Source organism: Phascolarctos cinereus, unplaced genomic scaffold (assembly GCF_003287225.1).
Source record: "Phascolarctos cinereus isolate Bilbo 61053 unplaced genomic scaffold, phaCin_HiC Scaffold_1;HRSCAF=81, whole genome shotgun sequence".
Taxonomy (NCBI): Eukaryota; Metazoa; Chordata; class Mammalia; order Diprotodontia; family Phascolarctidae; genus Phascolarctos; species Phascolarctos cinereus.
The window spans coordinates 267,502,524-267,520,243 of record NW_027555514.1 but is presented as its reverse complement, the minus strand read 5'-3'; positions in this window follow the sequence as shown (position 1 = coordinate 267,520,243).

Sequence of the window (17,720 nt, the reverse complement as noted above, 5' to 3'; positions counted from 1 at the left end):
TGGTAGTGCCTGTCTTGTGAGCATGCCTACTACCTGTGTGATCCTAAGCAATCTCCCTCCCCTCATCTCCCTAGCCCCAGGTTCCTCCTCCTCCTCCATACAGTGAAGGGTTGTGGGGGGGGGGGGAAGGAGATGACTTCTAGATCTAGATTTGTGATTCATAGGAATTCATTGATTTAGAGATGGGAGGAACATCTAATTCAATCTCTTCATTTTACTTATGAAGAAACATAACCAGAGAAGTAAGACTTATTTACCCAAGGTCGCACAGTTAGTAAATGGCAGAGTAAGGATAAGAACCCAGATCTCTCGCCTTGTTCTTCTACGTCTTACTGTCTCCCTCCAATGTACGTGGCACACTTGAAAGCATTTCACTAATGTGATATAGAAGAGTCAGTTATTGTCACTATTGCAGAGCTTTGAAGAATATGGTCCTCATTCACCTAACGTATGGTAAGCAGACCTCTTCTGTCTCTCTTGTTCTATGATGGTATGATTTTTTTCTTTGTATTTACATCACGATTTTTTAAAAAAAATTTGGTGTTATTTACCAAGGAAATTTTGATGTTTTCAAAGAAACATCTTGGAACTTTGACAAGACCCATCTCCATTATAAGAGATAGCATGGTCAATGGAAAAATAAATGGATCTGGATTCAGAAGATTTAGGGGAAAATAAAGGAAAAAACAAAAAAAGATTTAGAGTTGAAATCCAACTCTGCCACTTATTACAAATGTGACCTGGGAAAAGTTCTGCAAACAGAGGTTACTTTTCTCAAAAGAAAAATGAGAGGTTTATGTTAGGGACCTCTGACTGCTTCAGGCTTTCCAATGCGGAACCTCTCTGGGTCTCAGTTTCCTTATCTGTAAAATAAGGGTATTGGACTAGATGACCTCGGAGGGCTTTTCCAGCTCTGTTCTCCTGCTACTGAATTGTTTGGCTCATTGCCTGGTACACAGTAGGCATTCAAATGCTCATTGATTGATACTTGGTTAATGATCTGTAAGTGCCCTTCGACTCTGAGTCTCTGAACCCATGACCTGAGTCTGAAAATCAACTTATTGTGTTTTTAGCAACGATTCCAAAAGTCACGGCCTAGGCTTCATTTGCTGCAGAGAGAAGGCTGATTACATTTCAGTGACAAAGCCACGAACAGTATAAAAATTACGTAAAGGTCATCAGATGGGGAAATAAATTGCCGCTAGTCTATTTTTTATGCCAACAGGAATCTGATACCACTAGAAAAGCAGGTGTCTTTTCATCAATTAGTGTCAAAGCGTTCAATATTTATCGTATTTATTATTTCCTCATCCAAAATTAAAACACGCTTGGGAAGGTAGCATTTTATGAATCTGGCGAGGTCTCTTGACATTTAATATAGTCTTCCAATAAGTCAAGTGAAGAGTTGTTATGATGGAAACCATGGACAAAACACTATTAAGCCGAATGAAAAAGAGGTAGTATTTTGTAAATAACTCTAACGATTAAAGCTTGGTCTCAGACCATTAAAAGTGATATAACATTGCCTCACATTGTTCAGCAGGAGGCAGCTCGGTCTAAAAGCACCAAAAATGAAAAAAAAATGGCATACTTAGAGAAAGGCTTTTATGAGGGGAAAAAAAAAACCTGTGATGAATATCACCTCGGAATCCTTTGGTAAACGAAACTAGAGAAACTTGGGAAGGGGCCATTTTACTCTAAGCTGTTGAAAGGCATCTAAAACTAGTTAATGGCACCAGGGTCTGGGGATTGGAAATATTGGTAAATATTGTTTTAGCATAGCCCTTGTCCTAGGATCAGGTTTTAGTAACAAAGGAAGAGTTGGAAAACTTGGAGTGGTTTCATTTAAGCAACAGGCTCCTGTCCCCAAGTCCCTTGCACTCTTAGGGCTTCAGGATTATATTGCTCATCCTTACAATTAAGATTTGCTGCTTGCCAGGGTCTCCAGGCAAGCAGCCACTCTCTGAAGTCCATCTATTTTCCAGGGCCCAGCGTGTCGACTCCAGGCTCATTTCAGTATTCGTTAGTCTCCCTGGCTGCTGCAGAGTTGTAAGGTGCAGAGTGCTTCATCAGAACTGTTCGGGAAGGAAAAAGGAAAACGACCCCACCCCTGGGGCCCATCCGCTGCTGGGGCCCAAATGAGTCTGGCAGCTCAGGCACTTAACCAGAACCCAGGAAACCTGGTTTCCATTTGCAACTCAGTCACGGATTCAGGTGGAAGTCAGCCAGGTGCTGGATTTCCTGGGGCTGCGGTTTTTAGTGGTGAAAAGGGGCTTCCTCCATGTGAAGGATTGAGGACAGTTAATGAGAGGATGGTCATGAGAGGAAGGGGCATATGAAACATCAACTTAGGTTGACTTGGCGAATCAACCAAATGGTTCACGCACCGTTGAGCTGAGTAGGTGCTAAAGCGGAAGACAATGGAAGTATCATCCATACTACAGGGTCTAAAGCGTTTTAATCTTTATTAACCAAATGGGAACAGCTAAGCACACTCTGAATGATTTCCACGTCGGTTATTGTCATGGTCACAAAACTCAAACTGATAGGAAAATGTATCCAGTCTATATTTATAGATTCAGCCAAGAGCTACTGAAAGAATGAATGGGAACACAATGACAATTTAAATTCTTCATAAATGCCTTTGGTCCTTGACTTTTCTGTCTTCTCATGGCCCTTTCTCCCTGGCAATTTTATCTGCTCACATAATTTCAGCTCTCATCTCCTTGTAGAGAATTCTCTATGTCTGGCCTGAACTGCCCCAAGTTTCTGACTCCCCTTTTCCCACTGCCTAGCTTGTCTCCCTGTGTTTTTCCTCCAATAAGTCAAAGTCAAACTGACCGACTTAACTCATCACCTCCACGCCCCCCCACGCGCCCCCCCCCCCCCCGTTGAAATGGTTATGATTAACTGAAGAAGAGGATGAAACCTCTAAGCAATCCCTAACCTTTGACATAGGGGATGTGTCATTGCTGGACAGAGAATGTAACTCAGTTCTTAGTTTAGGTGGACTAGGGAAGTGCCAGGCACTGCTTAATGGATGCCATAGGATGAGAGACATAGAGCTGGAAAGGAACCTTAGAGGCCAGTAAACATGACTATCTCATTTTACAAACTGGGAAAATGAGGCTCAGAGAAGTTACTTCTAACTTGTACAGGATCAGTCAGCCAAGCCATTCAGCAAGCATTGACTAAACACTCACTCAGTTGTAGCACTGTGCTAAGCACCAATTTTACAAAGGCAAAAATTCGGTACCTGGTCTTAAGAAGCTCACCTTCTAACGGGTAGTATCAGAGATCAGATTTGAACCAGGTCTTCCTGTCTTCAGCTCCAGCCCTCCATCCCCTATTCTGTATTGCCTCTCATAGCAGAAGGGAATATGTAAGGACTGATTAGAATCAAATGAGATAATATATGTGAAGTGTTTGCAAACCCAAAAAACTCTATATAAACACTAGCTCTTGGTTAATGTTATTACCCTGCTTTGATGGCTACAAATTCTGTAAGTGATTCTACTGAATCAATTTTTAAAAATATATTGAATTACTACCCTAAAGAGGTTTGTATGGATGCCTTTGTCTATTTTTACAGCAGATTCATTCCATGATATACCCAGGGCTATGCTGGAGACAGCTTGTATACAGATTCTTGAGGGATGATTGTTAAATTTTCTGTGTGAGCATTGACACTTCAAAAATTGGCAAACTGTATATACATGGCTTGATTTATTATTTTGTCAATTTTCTAAGCTTAAGAAAATGTTAATAATGTAGATTACATATAATGATGTATGTTATTATAACTTTAAAGTATATCATAAATATACCTTTTTCCTAGAGAACTGATTGTTAAACATTTACCAGCATACTATTGGACCAGACTCCACTGAACCTTCCCTTGTAACAAAAAAATTGACTAAGTAAAAATGATTGATGAAAAGACTGATAGGATATGCAACATTCTACACCCATAGCCTCCCCCGCCCCACTTTTCTACCAAAATACTGGGGTTCCATAGAATCATAATTTCAAGCTGGAAGGGACCTTAGGCTACCATCTGGTCCAATTCCTTCATTTTCCAGAGAAATGGAGGGCTAGAGGCCAAGTGACATGCCCAGTGTCACATAGGAAGTAAGTTAATAGCAGTCTGCATTTGAACCCAGGTCTTCAGACTTGCAATCCACTCTTCTTTATTACAATGTGTCATTCTGTCTCTGTCATGTTGCTTTTTTGGGGACTGAAATTGAATGTTTTTTAAATGGCTCTGCCTTTGGCTGTTTTCAGTGTTGTTTTAATTTATGCTATTGTTCTCCTATAAAACTTTCCCACTCTAGACCTGTGATCTCACCACTGTGGCAAGAACTCACGCTGTTCTGGGGAAACTCCCTCCACCCATAAAGACTGGCAATTCATCTATTACTTACAGTCTTAAGAGAATTGCCTGAAATCTCTCAGGCAGACTGAGGAAGTGACATACTCATGGAAACACAGCTAGGACCCTTTACGTGGCACCTCTAAGCATATTTGGTGCTTCCCTACCCTCTGTGTCTTCCTCATATCCCTCTCTGCCTTTATCTAATATATTACCCATCCTTCAACATCCAGTCCGAATGCCACCTTCTCTATGAGGCTTTCCCTGATTCTTCAAGCATATCTTTGTTACTGTTGTTCGATTGTCACTGACTTTGTGACCCCATTTAGGGTTTTCTTGGCAAAGACACTGGAATGGTTTGCCATTTCCTTCTACAGATTATTTTGCAGATGAGGAAACTGAGGCAAACAGGGTTAAATGACTGGCCCATTTTCACACAGCTAGTGTCTGAGGCAAGATTTGCACTCAGGTGTTTTCTTACTCCAGAACCAGTGCTCTAATCGCAATGGCACCTGTGTAGTAGATAGTAAGCTGACCTCAAAATTGAGAAGACCTAGATTAAGTCTCTCTTTGGCCACAGACTGACTGGGAGCCCCTGGGTAAGTCTCTGAACCTCCCAGTGACCTATACTACTGTGTAAGACTCAATGTTGCAGGAAAGGTGCCTATCGGTATTAGTAGAGAGATTTTCCTCTCTTGGGATTTTCCTATACCATTGAATTCACAAGCCCAAGCTGTATTCCTGATATGGTTTTAGTGAAAGGCAGATTGGTGTTGTAATGAGCAGGCTTCCCAGCCAGGAGGACCTGAGTTCAAATCTCAACTCTGATACATCTTGGCTATGTGATTCTGGGTAAGCCACTGAAACTCGGAGTGATCCAGGCGACTTTATAAAACTCTAAGTTGCAGAATATGCCAATTTGTATTGGTAGAGGGAGTTTCCATACCAGGAGTTCCCTACACTCATGAATTTACAGATCTGGTCCTTCCTTCCTCAAATAAAAGTGACAGGGATTCCTTTGGGCAATTCTGAATAGCAGGGAGTTTTTCCTTATGAAGACCTGAAATCTGCCCCCACCCCTAATTTCTGTTCTCTAGTACCAAACAAAATGTTTTAATTTCTCTGACACTTCTCCAGATTCACAGTTAGCCTCAAACCTTCTTCATTCAGCCCCTGACCATTCTGTACCCAATCCCCACCAGACTACCACTTCTCTTATTTCTCCCAAGACCCTTTGCAAAGTCCTCTACCTTTACATTTCCTGATTCTTCACAGAGCCTGAGAATGGTTTACTCAGGCTTGATGGTGCTCCCCGACCCGCTCCTTTTTGTCAAATTTATAAAAATCCAGCTTGACTTGATATCAGAAGATTCATGCTGAAGAGAAACTGTATAAATGTCATTTAGGTGAGAAAGCATTCTTTAGAAAGGCAAGACTTATCCAACATCAGTTGGATCACATTCTTCAGATGAATAAGTATAATGAATGTCAGAAAGCATCACTTATAATTTAAACTTTATTATATGTCAGAGGATTCAACTGGATATTTACTTTGTCAGTCTACCGAAAGGCTTCATTCAGAGCTCAGCCCTTAAAGTACATCATGCAATTCATCCTTATAAATGTGATGAATACAGTGAGGCCTTCTCATGTCATGAACCACCAGAGGAGTCATACTGGAGAATAACCTTATAGTTAAAAAGAATTCAGTTTCTCCTTATACTTTATGCAATATCAGTTGATTCATCCTAGAGAGAAGCCTTATAAATGTAATGAGTGTGAGAAATATCTTCTGTGTCAGTTTAAACCTTTTTTATAAAACTTCAGAAATGAAATTATGGAAGAAATTCATTAGGAGCTTACTCTGCCTCTGCTAGAGATAAAAGTCAGCTACAGGGAAAGGCCCAGAAGTTTTAAGACTTCAGCCAATGGTCACGTCCATTTGTCCTCAGCGAGTATTTGGTTGTTCAGACTACCCATCCCCATAAGGAATGCGGAAGTGGTTCTCAGGGTCATAGTGCAGACTTTAGTCTAGGTCTTCTCTGGGTGTGCCTGAAGCCTGAGGGTCTTGCCAGGAGGGGAAAAGGGACAGGGCATTCACTGGAAGTTTGGAGGAAGATTTTTTTAAAGAGGAAAATTAGGTGCTGTTGGGCACCAATTCTCACCAAACTCTACATGTGATTTTAGATGGGGTCTGGGCCTGCTTGCCAGTAGGGGGAAGAAGAGTCGCAGTGTTCGTACCCAAGAAAATACATAGGAACATAAAGTAAGTCTAAACTCTCTCTCTCTCTCTCTCTCTCTCTCTCTCTCTCTCTCTCTCTCTCTCTCTCTCTCTCTCTCTCCCCCCCCCCGTCTGTCACACACACATAGAGGATTCAAAGAGAGAGAATAAGTCTAGGTATGCATGTATATATGCATTAAACACAATGTTTTTTATTCTTGTTCCATTCAAATATTCACATTTATTGATATAATTAATACATTTAGTTTACCTGAAGTAAATTACCATCTTTAAGGGCAACCTTTCTATCAGGTGGGTCGGATCCACTAAAGTCCTTAGCAAGGCAGAATGGGTAAATCTTATTTTCTCCCCTTCTATACTGAGGAAGGAGAAATTTCTAGGTATAATAATCAATCAATCAATCAAAAACATTGATTATACACAAGGTACTGTCCCATGTGCTAGAGATACAGATTAAAAAAGGAAATAGTTTCTGCTCTTAAGGAGCTTCCATTCTACAGGAGAACATAACATATACACATGTATATGTGGTAAGATGTTTGCAGTATAGATGCATACAAAATGTAACTATTTACAACATAGATGGATACAAAATGTAAGCATTTACAATGTAGATTGTTAGAAGGAAAATTTTTTGTTTGAGCTTTCTGTCTGAGTAAGGGGGCAAAATTTAGGACAAAGAAAATGAAAAGGAGTTTATTAAATATGTCAAGGTAACAACACATTGACAGGCTGATCTCTGGAGGTCAGAGACCACTTCAAGACAGAGCCAGGTTTTATTGATAACTTTTGCGATGAGATAAAGACAAATCAAACAGGTCCATGTGAGCAAAAGCGGATGGGCCATTTCATCTCAGTTCTTTAAGGTAGTAAGTACATGACAATTTCCAGGTGAAGAAAGATGGAGGGGTGACTCAGCATATGACAAATATCAGGTAATACAAAGCTGCAGACTGGGGGACGCCTTCCCCCAACACTGATTGACGAGGGAACAATGGGTTACTGAGTCAGCATAATTTTCAATACGATGTATACAAAATGTATATAACGTAAGAGCAAGATAAAATTTGTTGATTGCTAGTTGCTTTTCATTCGTATCTGACTCTGTGATCCCATCTGGGGTTTTCTTGGCAAAAATACTGGAATGGTTCGCCATTCCCTTATCCAATTCATTTTTGCAAATGAGGAAACTGAGGCAAGCAGGGTTAAGCTACTTGCCCAGGGTCACACAGCTAGTAAGTGTCTGAGGCCGGATATGAACTCAGAAGGACGAGTCTTCCTGACTCCTGGCTGGTGCTCTATCCACTGCGCCACCTAGCTGTCTCAAGACAAAATTAGGAAAGAATAATTCAAGTATTGAAAGACAGCCTATTTTCATCATGAAAGAGGCAGGATGGTACAGGGTAATCCATACCACTGGATTTAGAATTCACATTCTAGCTCTGCATTACTTACTTGCCTGTTTGACCTTGGGTGACTTCACTTTGCTTCCCTAGTATCAATTTCCTTATGTGGAAAGGAGAGGATTTGATGAGACAAGTCCCACATTACCAGCTGCCTATTGGGCATTTCCAACTGGATGTGCCATTGCTATCCCAAACTCATCAAACCCAAGGGGACCCAAGATGATCTCAAAGTCTCTTTCCAAATCCTGTGATCTATTTGCAAGTTGTGTTTTCTTTGTTTATAACTTGAAAAAGACGATAGGTTTGTGTCCACATATTATAACCCTTAGTATAGAAGATAAACTTCTTGAAGGCAGGGACTGCTTTGTTCTATAGTGTTCTCAGCATCTGTGGCCATGAGGGCTTGCTGAGCCCTTTTCGGGACTTCTCATCTACCTTTGGTGTCCACTTTTCACCCAACTCTTACCTGTGGCTCCAACCCAGTAAAACTGTCTCAGCAGATGGGCTAAACCAGGTTGAGGGTAACTGATGGGCCTCAAACCTGTCAGTGAATGAGGGGGACGTCTATCCCAAGCATGTGAAGACTTCCTCCAGCAGAAGGGGCAGAAGAGAGTTTGTTCCAGTGGCCATGAAGGTGGCTGAAGCAGGTGCTATGGAGTGCTTAGAGCTTGGCAGACATTGAAGATGCCAAGGTCATCTACTGCATCCTGGGCCATCTCTGTTGTCCTGACTTTTGTCCTGCCACTGAACTTCAGTGACTCTAGGAGCGAGAGTAAGGCTGATGACTTTACTCAGCTCTGCCTCACTTAAATCCAACTCGTGAGTAAGTCAAGATATCACCCTGGGATGTCACTGATTCTCTTCAAAAATGAAGAATGAACAACAGTATCCTCAGCGCCTGGCATAGTGCTGGAGCTCTTTCTTGGTATTTGAGATTTATTCTTCTCTGATTTTCCGAGTGAGGGAAATGAAAAAGAATGTTTTACTCACTGGAGGCTTCAAAAAGAGACTAGAAGATCTACTTATTGGGGATGCTGTGAATGAGATTCTTTATTGAGGTATGAGTTGGCTTAGATGGAGTCTGAGATTCTGGGATTCTGTGGTTTCTCTAGCACATTGCCAGTGATATACAATGAAATATTCTCATTATTTAGGGCCAGAGATAAAAGGAGAATCATAGTACCATAGAGTTAGAGCTGGAAGAGAGCTTACAGGCCACATGATCCAACATCCTTATTTTCTAGATGAGGAAACTGAGGCCCAGAGTGGTGTCATGATTTGCCCAAGGGAGTAAGTGACAGAGATAAGTTGAAAGGACCGTAGATTTGAAGTTGGAAGGGGCCTCAAAAGCCATCTCATAATTTTATAGCTACAGTGACTGAAGCTCAGTCACAAAGCAGTTACCAATCATAGGCTTGTAGATTTAAAACTGGAAGGTTCCTCAGAGGCCATCCAGTCTAGCTCCCTTGTTTTCCAGGTGAGGAAACTGAGTCTTAGAGAGCGGAGGAGTTACCCAGAGTCACACAACTGCTACGTATCAGTGCCAGATTTTGAACCCAAATCTGAATCCAAAGTCAGTGGTTTTTCTATTTTACATGCTTACCTCATGGGAACTTGGAAGCCTTTGAAAATATCAAAGCATCAACAGTAACAATAACAATTGTATATGGTACCTTATTTTTTGCACAGTCTTTTCCTCAAACTGCTCATGTGAGGTAGGTAATATAAGTGTTATCATTCTGATTCTGTGATTGAAGGAACTGAAAGATTTGCTGAGAAATTTGAGAGATTTGCTAACCCTCTCATGGTCTCTGAGTCAGTGAGTGTCTGAGATGGCGTTTGAAGTCAGAGCTCTTAACTCGAAGCACAGCAGTGTTTCTATGATGACACACACGTGTCTTGTGCTAAGAATCATAGGAATATAAAACCCTTTTGGTTGATATAGTATTCCCTTCCAAGTTCATGCTAAATTAAGAGTGAAAGCAACAGTCTGATATCAGGAGAATAAAAATTGAGTGATTACCTTGTAGCTAGTATCTATTATCAGTGAAGTTGTAGATGGTACCTGTTTTCATGCCTTTGTTCCCAATTTCTTATTAATCTGACGATTTTTATCTCTGCTAAGGGCTGTTATTACTTTAAATGGTGCTGCCTGATCTTGGAAAACTGCTATCCCGTACTTATGTTTACTTATGTGTTCCCAAGGCAGTAAGAAAAGGTGATTGAGCCCTAATGAGGACAGGTAAATAACCAAAGCATTAGATTTAAATGGACGGGTCCAAACTGGTCCAACCTTTTCAATTTTTTGGTCACTGATGATCCTGTGGAAGTAATTGTTTTATGGACATTAACTGAGACTGTCATGAATATGTACAAGGGACTTACAGGAAAATGGAAAGATGTGGTTTTAACCTGTGAATAACATCTGCTTCGGGAGAACTGAATGAAGGGCCCTTGCTCTGCTATGTGCTAACAGTGTAACCTTGGGCAAGTCTTTTATTTCTCTGGACCTCTAGCTCCCATGTGAAAAATTAGGGGGTTGAATTGGAAAAGTTCCAAGATCCCTCCCAGCTTTGGACTTCTCTGGACCTCCACCTCCTCATCTGGAAAATGAGGGCTCTTGAAGTAGAAGACCTTGAAGGTCCCTTTCAGTCTGAGACCTATGATCTTATGACCTCTCTGGGCCTCAGTTTCCTCATCTGGAAAACAAGGGTCTTGAACTAGAAGACCTTGAAGGTTCCTTTCAGTTCTCTATCTGTGGCCCTATGATGGATAAGAGAAGAAAATGAGAAATGGTCAGAATGAGGGAAGGGAACTGAAACTGCAGGGAAGGCTGAGGAAAATCATTGCTATTTGAAGAAGGAAACTGCACTCACAGCAAAATGTCAGCTTTTCAGAAGGGAAGGTAAAGGCTGCCCCTGAAGGGGAGCTCAGAACACAGACACAATAAGCCCTGCAGTAACACAGTCACGCTGATCCCTTCCTGAAAGCCACTCAGGGGACTCAAAGGGAAGACATTTTCTAAATAATAAATAGGACAGTCAGATTCACCCTAGGACTTATTCCTTTTTACCCCAACTTCCCCGCTTCATCCCTTCCTATGGAGAACTGTGGCTCGGTCCCCCCTGGTCAGAGCCTCAGAGCTGTGCAATTAGTTTAGAAGGCAGTCAGCCCTGTCAGCCTGCAGGAGTTAGGAGCGAGAGAAAGTTTTCTGGAGGAGAGGATTCTGGATCTATTTTTAGTGATAATTGTTAGTGGCTTCAGATGTCTAATGCTTTTCTCACCTCAAAATCCTCTCTACCGCCCTGCCTAGAAAGAAATGAACAAAGGCAGCAGCGGCTAGAGATGCTGGCCAGGTACTCTGAAAGGGAGGATAAGGAAAGGAACCTTTCTTGTCTCCTCTATTGAAAGACAATTAAGAGGAAGCCTGAAGTAGCATCGTAGGATCCTACATTGAGAGCAGGAAGGGACCTCAGAGATGGGCCAGTCCAACCCTCCTCATTTTACAGTTGAGGAAACTGAGGCCAGGAGAGAGTCAGTGACTTCTCAAGGTCACACAGGTAAATTAGTGGATCACAGATTTAGAACTGGAAGAGATTTTAGAGGCAATCTAGTTCAGCCCACTCAGTTAACAGATGAAGAAACTGAGGCCCAGGGATATTGAATCATTTCTCCAAGGTCACACAAGTATTAAGTATCAGTGGTGGGATAAGAGCATGCAGCTAGAGGTGAAATGGTTTGTCCAGGGCTCCACAGCCAGGGGGACGCAGTGTGATATAGTGAACGGGGAGCTGATTGTTTACCATTATTTCCAGTCTCCCATGTTGTTATCTTCCTCCTTGACTCTTTACTGAGCTAAAACTGCTTACATCACAGCTCTGTTATCTCTTAATCGCCAAATCAGTTGGCCTATCCTCATCTTTTTTGACCTGTGCAAACTTCATTGTTGCTCATCTTCTCTTCCTGGAGACGCGCTTTCTCCCTTCTGGGCTGTCCTGGTACTTCTTCTTCTGCTATCTGTCTGACCTCCCGTTCTCAGCCTTCTTCACTGGGTCTTCGTCCATCTCATACCCCCTAAGGGAGGGTGCTCCCCAGGGCTCTTTTCTTTCTTGGAGACTTCATCAGTTACTTCTAATGGGGATAATGATCATTTCTATCTGTGAGACATTATCTATCTGTCTGTCTGTCTGTCTGTCTGTCTGTCTATCTATCTATCTATCTATCTGTCTGTCTGTCTGTCTGTCTGTCTGTCTATTTATCTATCTATCTATCTATCTATCTATCTATCTATCTATCTATCTATCTATCTATCTATCTATCTATCTATCTGTCTGTCTGTCTGTCTATCCCTAGTCTCTCCTTAGTCCTACATCATCAACTGCCTATTGGACTTTTCCAGCTGGATGTCCCATTGATATCCCAAACTCTTCAAGTCCAAACCAGAACTCATTTTCTTTCCTCCCAACCCCAAGTTTCTTCTAACTTACTCCATTTCTATCAAAGGCACCCCAATCCTTCCAGGCTCTCACTTGTACCATCTTGGCATCATCCCCGACTCTTCACTCTCCCTCATCCCAGAGATTCCATCAGTTATAAAATCCTGCCCTTTTTACCTCTATAACAGAGGTCAGCAAACTATACCTATGGATCCTAGCTGGCCTCACTTGTTTTTGGACTGCCTGAGAACTAAGAGTAGTTTTTACGTTTTAAAGTAAAGTTTTATTTTACTTAAAAATGTCGGGGCAGCTGGGTGGTGCAGTGGATAGAGCACTGGCCCTGGAGTCAGGAGGACCTGAGTTCAAATCTGGCCTCAGACACTTACCAGTTCTGTTATCCTAGGCAAGTTGCTTAACCCTGATTGCTTCCAAAAACAAAACAAAACAAAACAAAAGCATGCTTAGCTTGCTCCTGTACAAAAACAGGCAGCCACAGGCTTTGTCTGTCAGGGTGTAACCCCAGCTCTCTGACATTTCTCACACTTCACATTTTCTGGCTATTCTACCTCTATCTACAAAGTTTCTTGAGTTTGACCCTTTCTCTCTAACCACATTGCCGCTATAGTTCAGGCCCTCATCATCTCTTGCCTATGCTATTGCAGAGATTTCATACCTGGTCTCTGCCTTAAGAGTCTACCCACTCCAGTCCAGCTATCCACACTGCTTTGGCTTAAATGCAGATTTGACCATCTCATGCCCCTACTCAATAAACTGCTGTGGATCCCTATTATCTATAGAAACAAATATTCTTTTTTTTAATCTTTTAAAACAATCTTTTAAATCTTTTTAAAAAAATCTTTTAATCTTTACAACCCAACTCTGAACTACATTTCTAGCTGCATTGAATATTATTCCTCATTCTATATTCTGTGCTCTAAGCAACTATGCATTCCTTGTGCATGGCCCTCCACTGCCTGCCTTCATGGCTTGACACTCACTGTCACAAATGCTTAGAATGCACTTCATCCTTGTCTCTTTCTTAGAGACGTCTTCCTTTAAGATGTAACTCAGGCACCGCCTTCTCCATGAATCCTTCCCTGATCCCCTTAATTGTCAGTGATCTTCCTCTCTAGCTACCTCATTTTGTTGTTCAGTCGTGTCCAACTTTTCATGACCCCATCTAGGGTTTTCTTGGCAAAGATATTAGAGTGGTTTGCCATTTTCTTTTCCAATTTTATTCAGCAAGGGGTTAAGTGACTTGTCCAGGGTCACACAGCTAGTAAGTATGTTAGGTCAGATTTGAATTCTGGTCTTTCTGACTCCAGGTCCAGTGCTCTATCCACTGTGCTACCTAGCTGCCCCAACTACCTTATATGAATTTGTATTTATACGCTTAAGGTTATTGTGTGCATGCACACAGGGTGTCCCAAAAGTCTCAGTGCAGTTTTAAAACTTTCGTAGCTTTAGCAGCTTACAACTGAACTGATTTTTGAACATCTTATATATATACTTGTCTCTCCTATGAAGAATAATAGCATTTATATAGCACTTTACCTTTATTATCTCATTTGATCCTCACAGTAGCTCATTGAAGTGCTATTATTCTCCCCATTTTACAGTTGAGAGGACTGAGGCAGAGACAGGTTAAATGAGTTGCCCAGGGTCACACAATTGGGGTAGAATACAGATCTTCCAGACTCCAACCCCAGCACTCTATTCACTCTGCAACTTCAAGCTTCTCGAGAGCAACAATTGTTTTCTTTCTGTCTCTGTCTCCCCAGGACCTGTTAGAGGGCTCGGCACATAGTAGGTTCTTAGTAAATACTTGTCAATTCCTTGCTGGGAGCCAGGATTGAAATCCAGGTTCTCTGGCTTCATGCTTTTACCACTATATCACCTAAATATTCCGGCAGAGCCTAGATAAATCCTTGCTGAGAAGGTTCATCATTTGGTGGGGGTAGGGCCAAATGATCTGGGAACTTTCTTCTTTCTATCCTTATGAATCCATAATCAATTAATTTTCCTTAACAACATTTCTTCTTGCACCCAGTTTTCAGAAGAGAGCCAGAGACACAGAGAGAGAGAGACAGAAAGAGAGCCAGACTGAGACACACACACACACACACACACACACACACACACACAGACAGAGACACAGACAGACTGAGAGAGACAGAGACAGACATAAAGACACAGAGAAAGAGACAGAGAGAAATAGAGATACACAGAGACAAAGAGAACTATAGACAGAGAGGAGGGAGAGGTTGACAAAGAAGAAAGAGACAGAGACAGAAAGAGACAGAGAATTGAAACTGGGATGGAATTGCCTTGCTGACCTTTCGAGGGGATCTTCTTTTCTGCCTGTTGAAGGCCCGTGAAGGGTAATTCTACCCTGGCACCTGGACAGCCTGCTGGAGCAATGGTTAATGCTGTTGCCCAGGCTCATTCTAGTCCCTGAAAGCAACCAATTCCTTTGTTTCAAAAAACCAAGCGCAAACCTGAATGAAAACCAACAACCGACAAAGACCATATGCTCTTAGATGATGTGGGAGTGGAATGAGGCACCCTTCACTTCAATGGCCATTTCTTCCCTGACTCCTTTCACTCCACCTCTCTCCCTTAGCCAAAGCCCAGAAACAAGAGTATTGTTTTTTTTTTTCTGGGAGAGAAAAAGGGACCTCAGTGCGGGTTCCTGCAGCTTCCCAGATGGTCCTGGGGAACAGGAAGTCAGTCCTGCTCCATGAGGTCAGCCAGGAAGGCCCTCCATTTTCTGTTCTATGTTAATTAGATGGCAGAAGCCTAAGAGCCTATTTTCACTAAGAACTCTGTGTCCAATTTTCTTCTGGCCCTGATTGTGAACTGACTGATCAATGTTATATCTAATTTACAACGATGGCCCCATGTGAGGCTTGCAAATGTTATGTCAACATACCTTAATAGTTTTGGCTGGCTGCAGGACTTGTTAGCTGTGGGCGCATCTGCTTCTACCATTCACCTAACTGTTCCTACCTCCAAAGGCCACATCTGTGCTCGTGTTCATAGGTCCTCCCACGTCCCCACCTGGTTCCATCAACAGAGGCTCCACACCCAGCTGGTCTTGTATTGTTGCTTGGGGGAAGAAAGAAGGAAAAGAGGAGGAAAAGAAGAAGAAAGCCCACAATAGGAGATGGGAAGAAAACAATCAACTTTTTTTTTTATAACTGGTGAACCAAAGAGTGAAATAATTGCTACTCGGTGTTAATAATGGCAAATTTTAAAGAAATTTCCATAAAGACAATTCCAGAAAGGAGCTTGGGGAATTGTTTCTCCGTGGGGGGCCCAACTGGTTTGCATTGTTTCATAACAGTTTATGTTATTACCATTCTGGGTAGTTTGTATTTGCATCCCCTTGTCTCCAGGGCAAATTCTTGAAACTCATTTGTGAAGCAATGAATAAGGAAACTGTAATAGAAGTAGGGCTGACTTGCTAAAGCTTTCCAATCTCTTCTTTTCCTCAAGGGTGAGAGTTCTGTGGGGGGCAGAATCACCAAATTTCCAGAAAGTCTTCAGGTATGCTCAGGCACTGATGGTGTGAGACTCCAGGGGTTTCTCAGGGAGAGGGTAGTGGCATTTTGGCCCCACTTCTATGACCTATGAACCCACCTTTGTGAGTGGGGTGTGTGTGTGTGTGTGTGTGTGTGTGTGTGTGTGTGTGTGCGCGCGCGTGCGCATGTGTGGATTTGAGAGCTTTTGAGCTACAGGCAAATGCAGCCAAACCAGCTTGCCTGGATCCAGCTAGTGCTCAGCCTCGACAGAGGGGTTGTACCAGTCTGTTACAGATTTAAAGAGGAGAGAAAAGCTTCCCCAGACAGGGGCCTTCATGTGTTATGTGCTGTTACTATGAGGATGAATGCTATGCTTCTAGGGGAGCTCCTATGGCTGCTTATGATGTATTTCTGCTCTTCTCCTGGCCCTTTGATTCAAATTCAGGATGTGCCACTGCCCATTTGCTGCCTGACCAAGGATTGTAGACTAACAGTGACCGGTCCCTTGAACATTGGGGCTTTCACTATATAGGATTTTCCAAAAGTCTTAGTGCTGTTTTGAATTATTCGTTGCATTAAGTTTGTTATGGCTTAAATATTAAAGCTATAGTAGCCTTAAAAATTGGCCTTAGCATGGCATTGTGGGAAAGAGCCCTGGACTTGGCATCAGAAAGACCTGCCTAGGTTCTAATCCTCAGACATTTATATGCTTGTGACCTTGAGCAAGTCACAACCTCTCTGAACCTCATCTGTAAACTGATGACATTGGATTCTGTTCCTTGAAGGTCCCTTTGAGCTCTAAAGCCATTTTCTTATTTAAAACACTTGGCAAACCTAAAGACATTATGGAAATGCCTGTTATTGTTACCCACAGTCAAAATGCTTTAATTTCATTAGGTGGCACCATAGTGCACAGAGCGGCAGGCCTAGAGTCAGGAAGACCCTCTTCCTGAGTTCAAATCCAGCCTCAGACACTTAATAGCTGTGTGACCCCAAGCAAGTCTGAGTTTGCCTCAGTTTCCTCATCTGTCAAATAAGCTAGAGATGGAAATGGCAAATCCCTCCAGTATCTGGCGAGAAAACCCCAAATAGGGTCACAAGGAGTCAGACACAACTGAAACACTGAGCAAGAAGAAGCTTAAGATGACACTAAGACTTTTGGAAGTCCTTGTATCATACTTGGGAGTTACAGGATCATAAACGTAGGGCTAGAACCGACCTTAGAGGATATGGAGGCTCAAACACAGCTACAAATATCAGGGGCAGGACTTGAACCCGTGTCTTGCTTATTGTAATGGTAATGTGCCAGCCACTGGACCACTGACTCTTGGTAACCGTTCTGGCCAATTCTCATTGGATGCTCCCTCCTCATCTGGATTCAAACCATACTCCAAATGTTTACTATCTATTTGGCCTTAGCATGGCATTGTGGGAAAGAACTCTGGACTTGGCATCAGGAAGATCTGCCTCGGTTCCAGTCCTTCCTCAGACATTTATATGCTTTGTGACCTTGAGTAAGTCACAACCTCGCTGAACCTCATCTGTAAACTGATGACATTGGATTCTGTTCCTTGAAGGTCCTTTTGAGCTCTAAAGCCATTTTCTTATTTAAAACACTTGGCAAACCTGAAGACATTATGGAAATGCCTGTTATTATCACCCATAGTCAAAATGCTTTAATTTCATTAGGGCTCACTTATTTCAGAGGGCATGGTGCACTCTCCTATAATCAGACAGTCA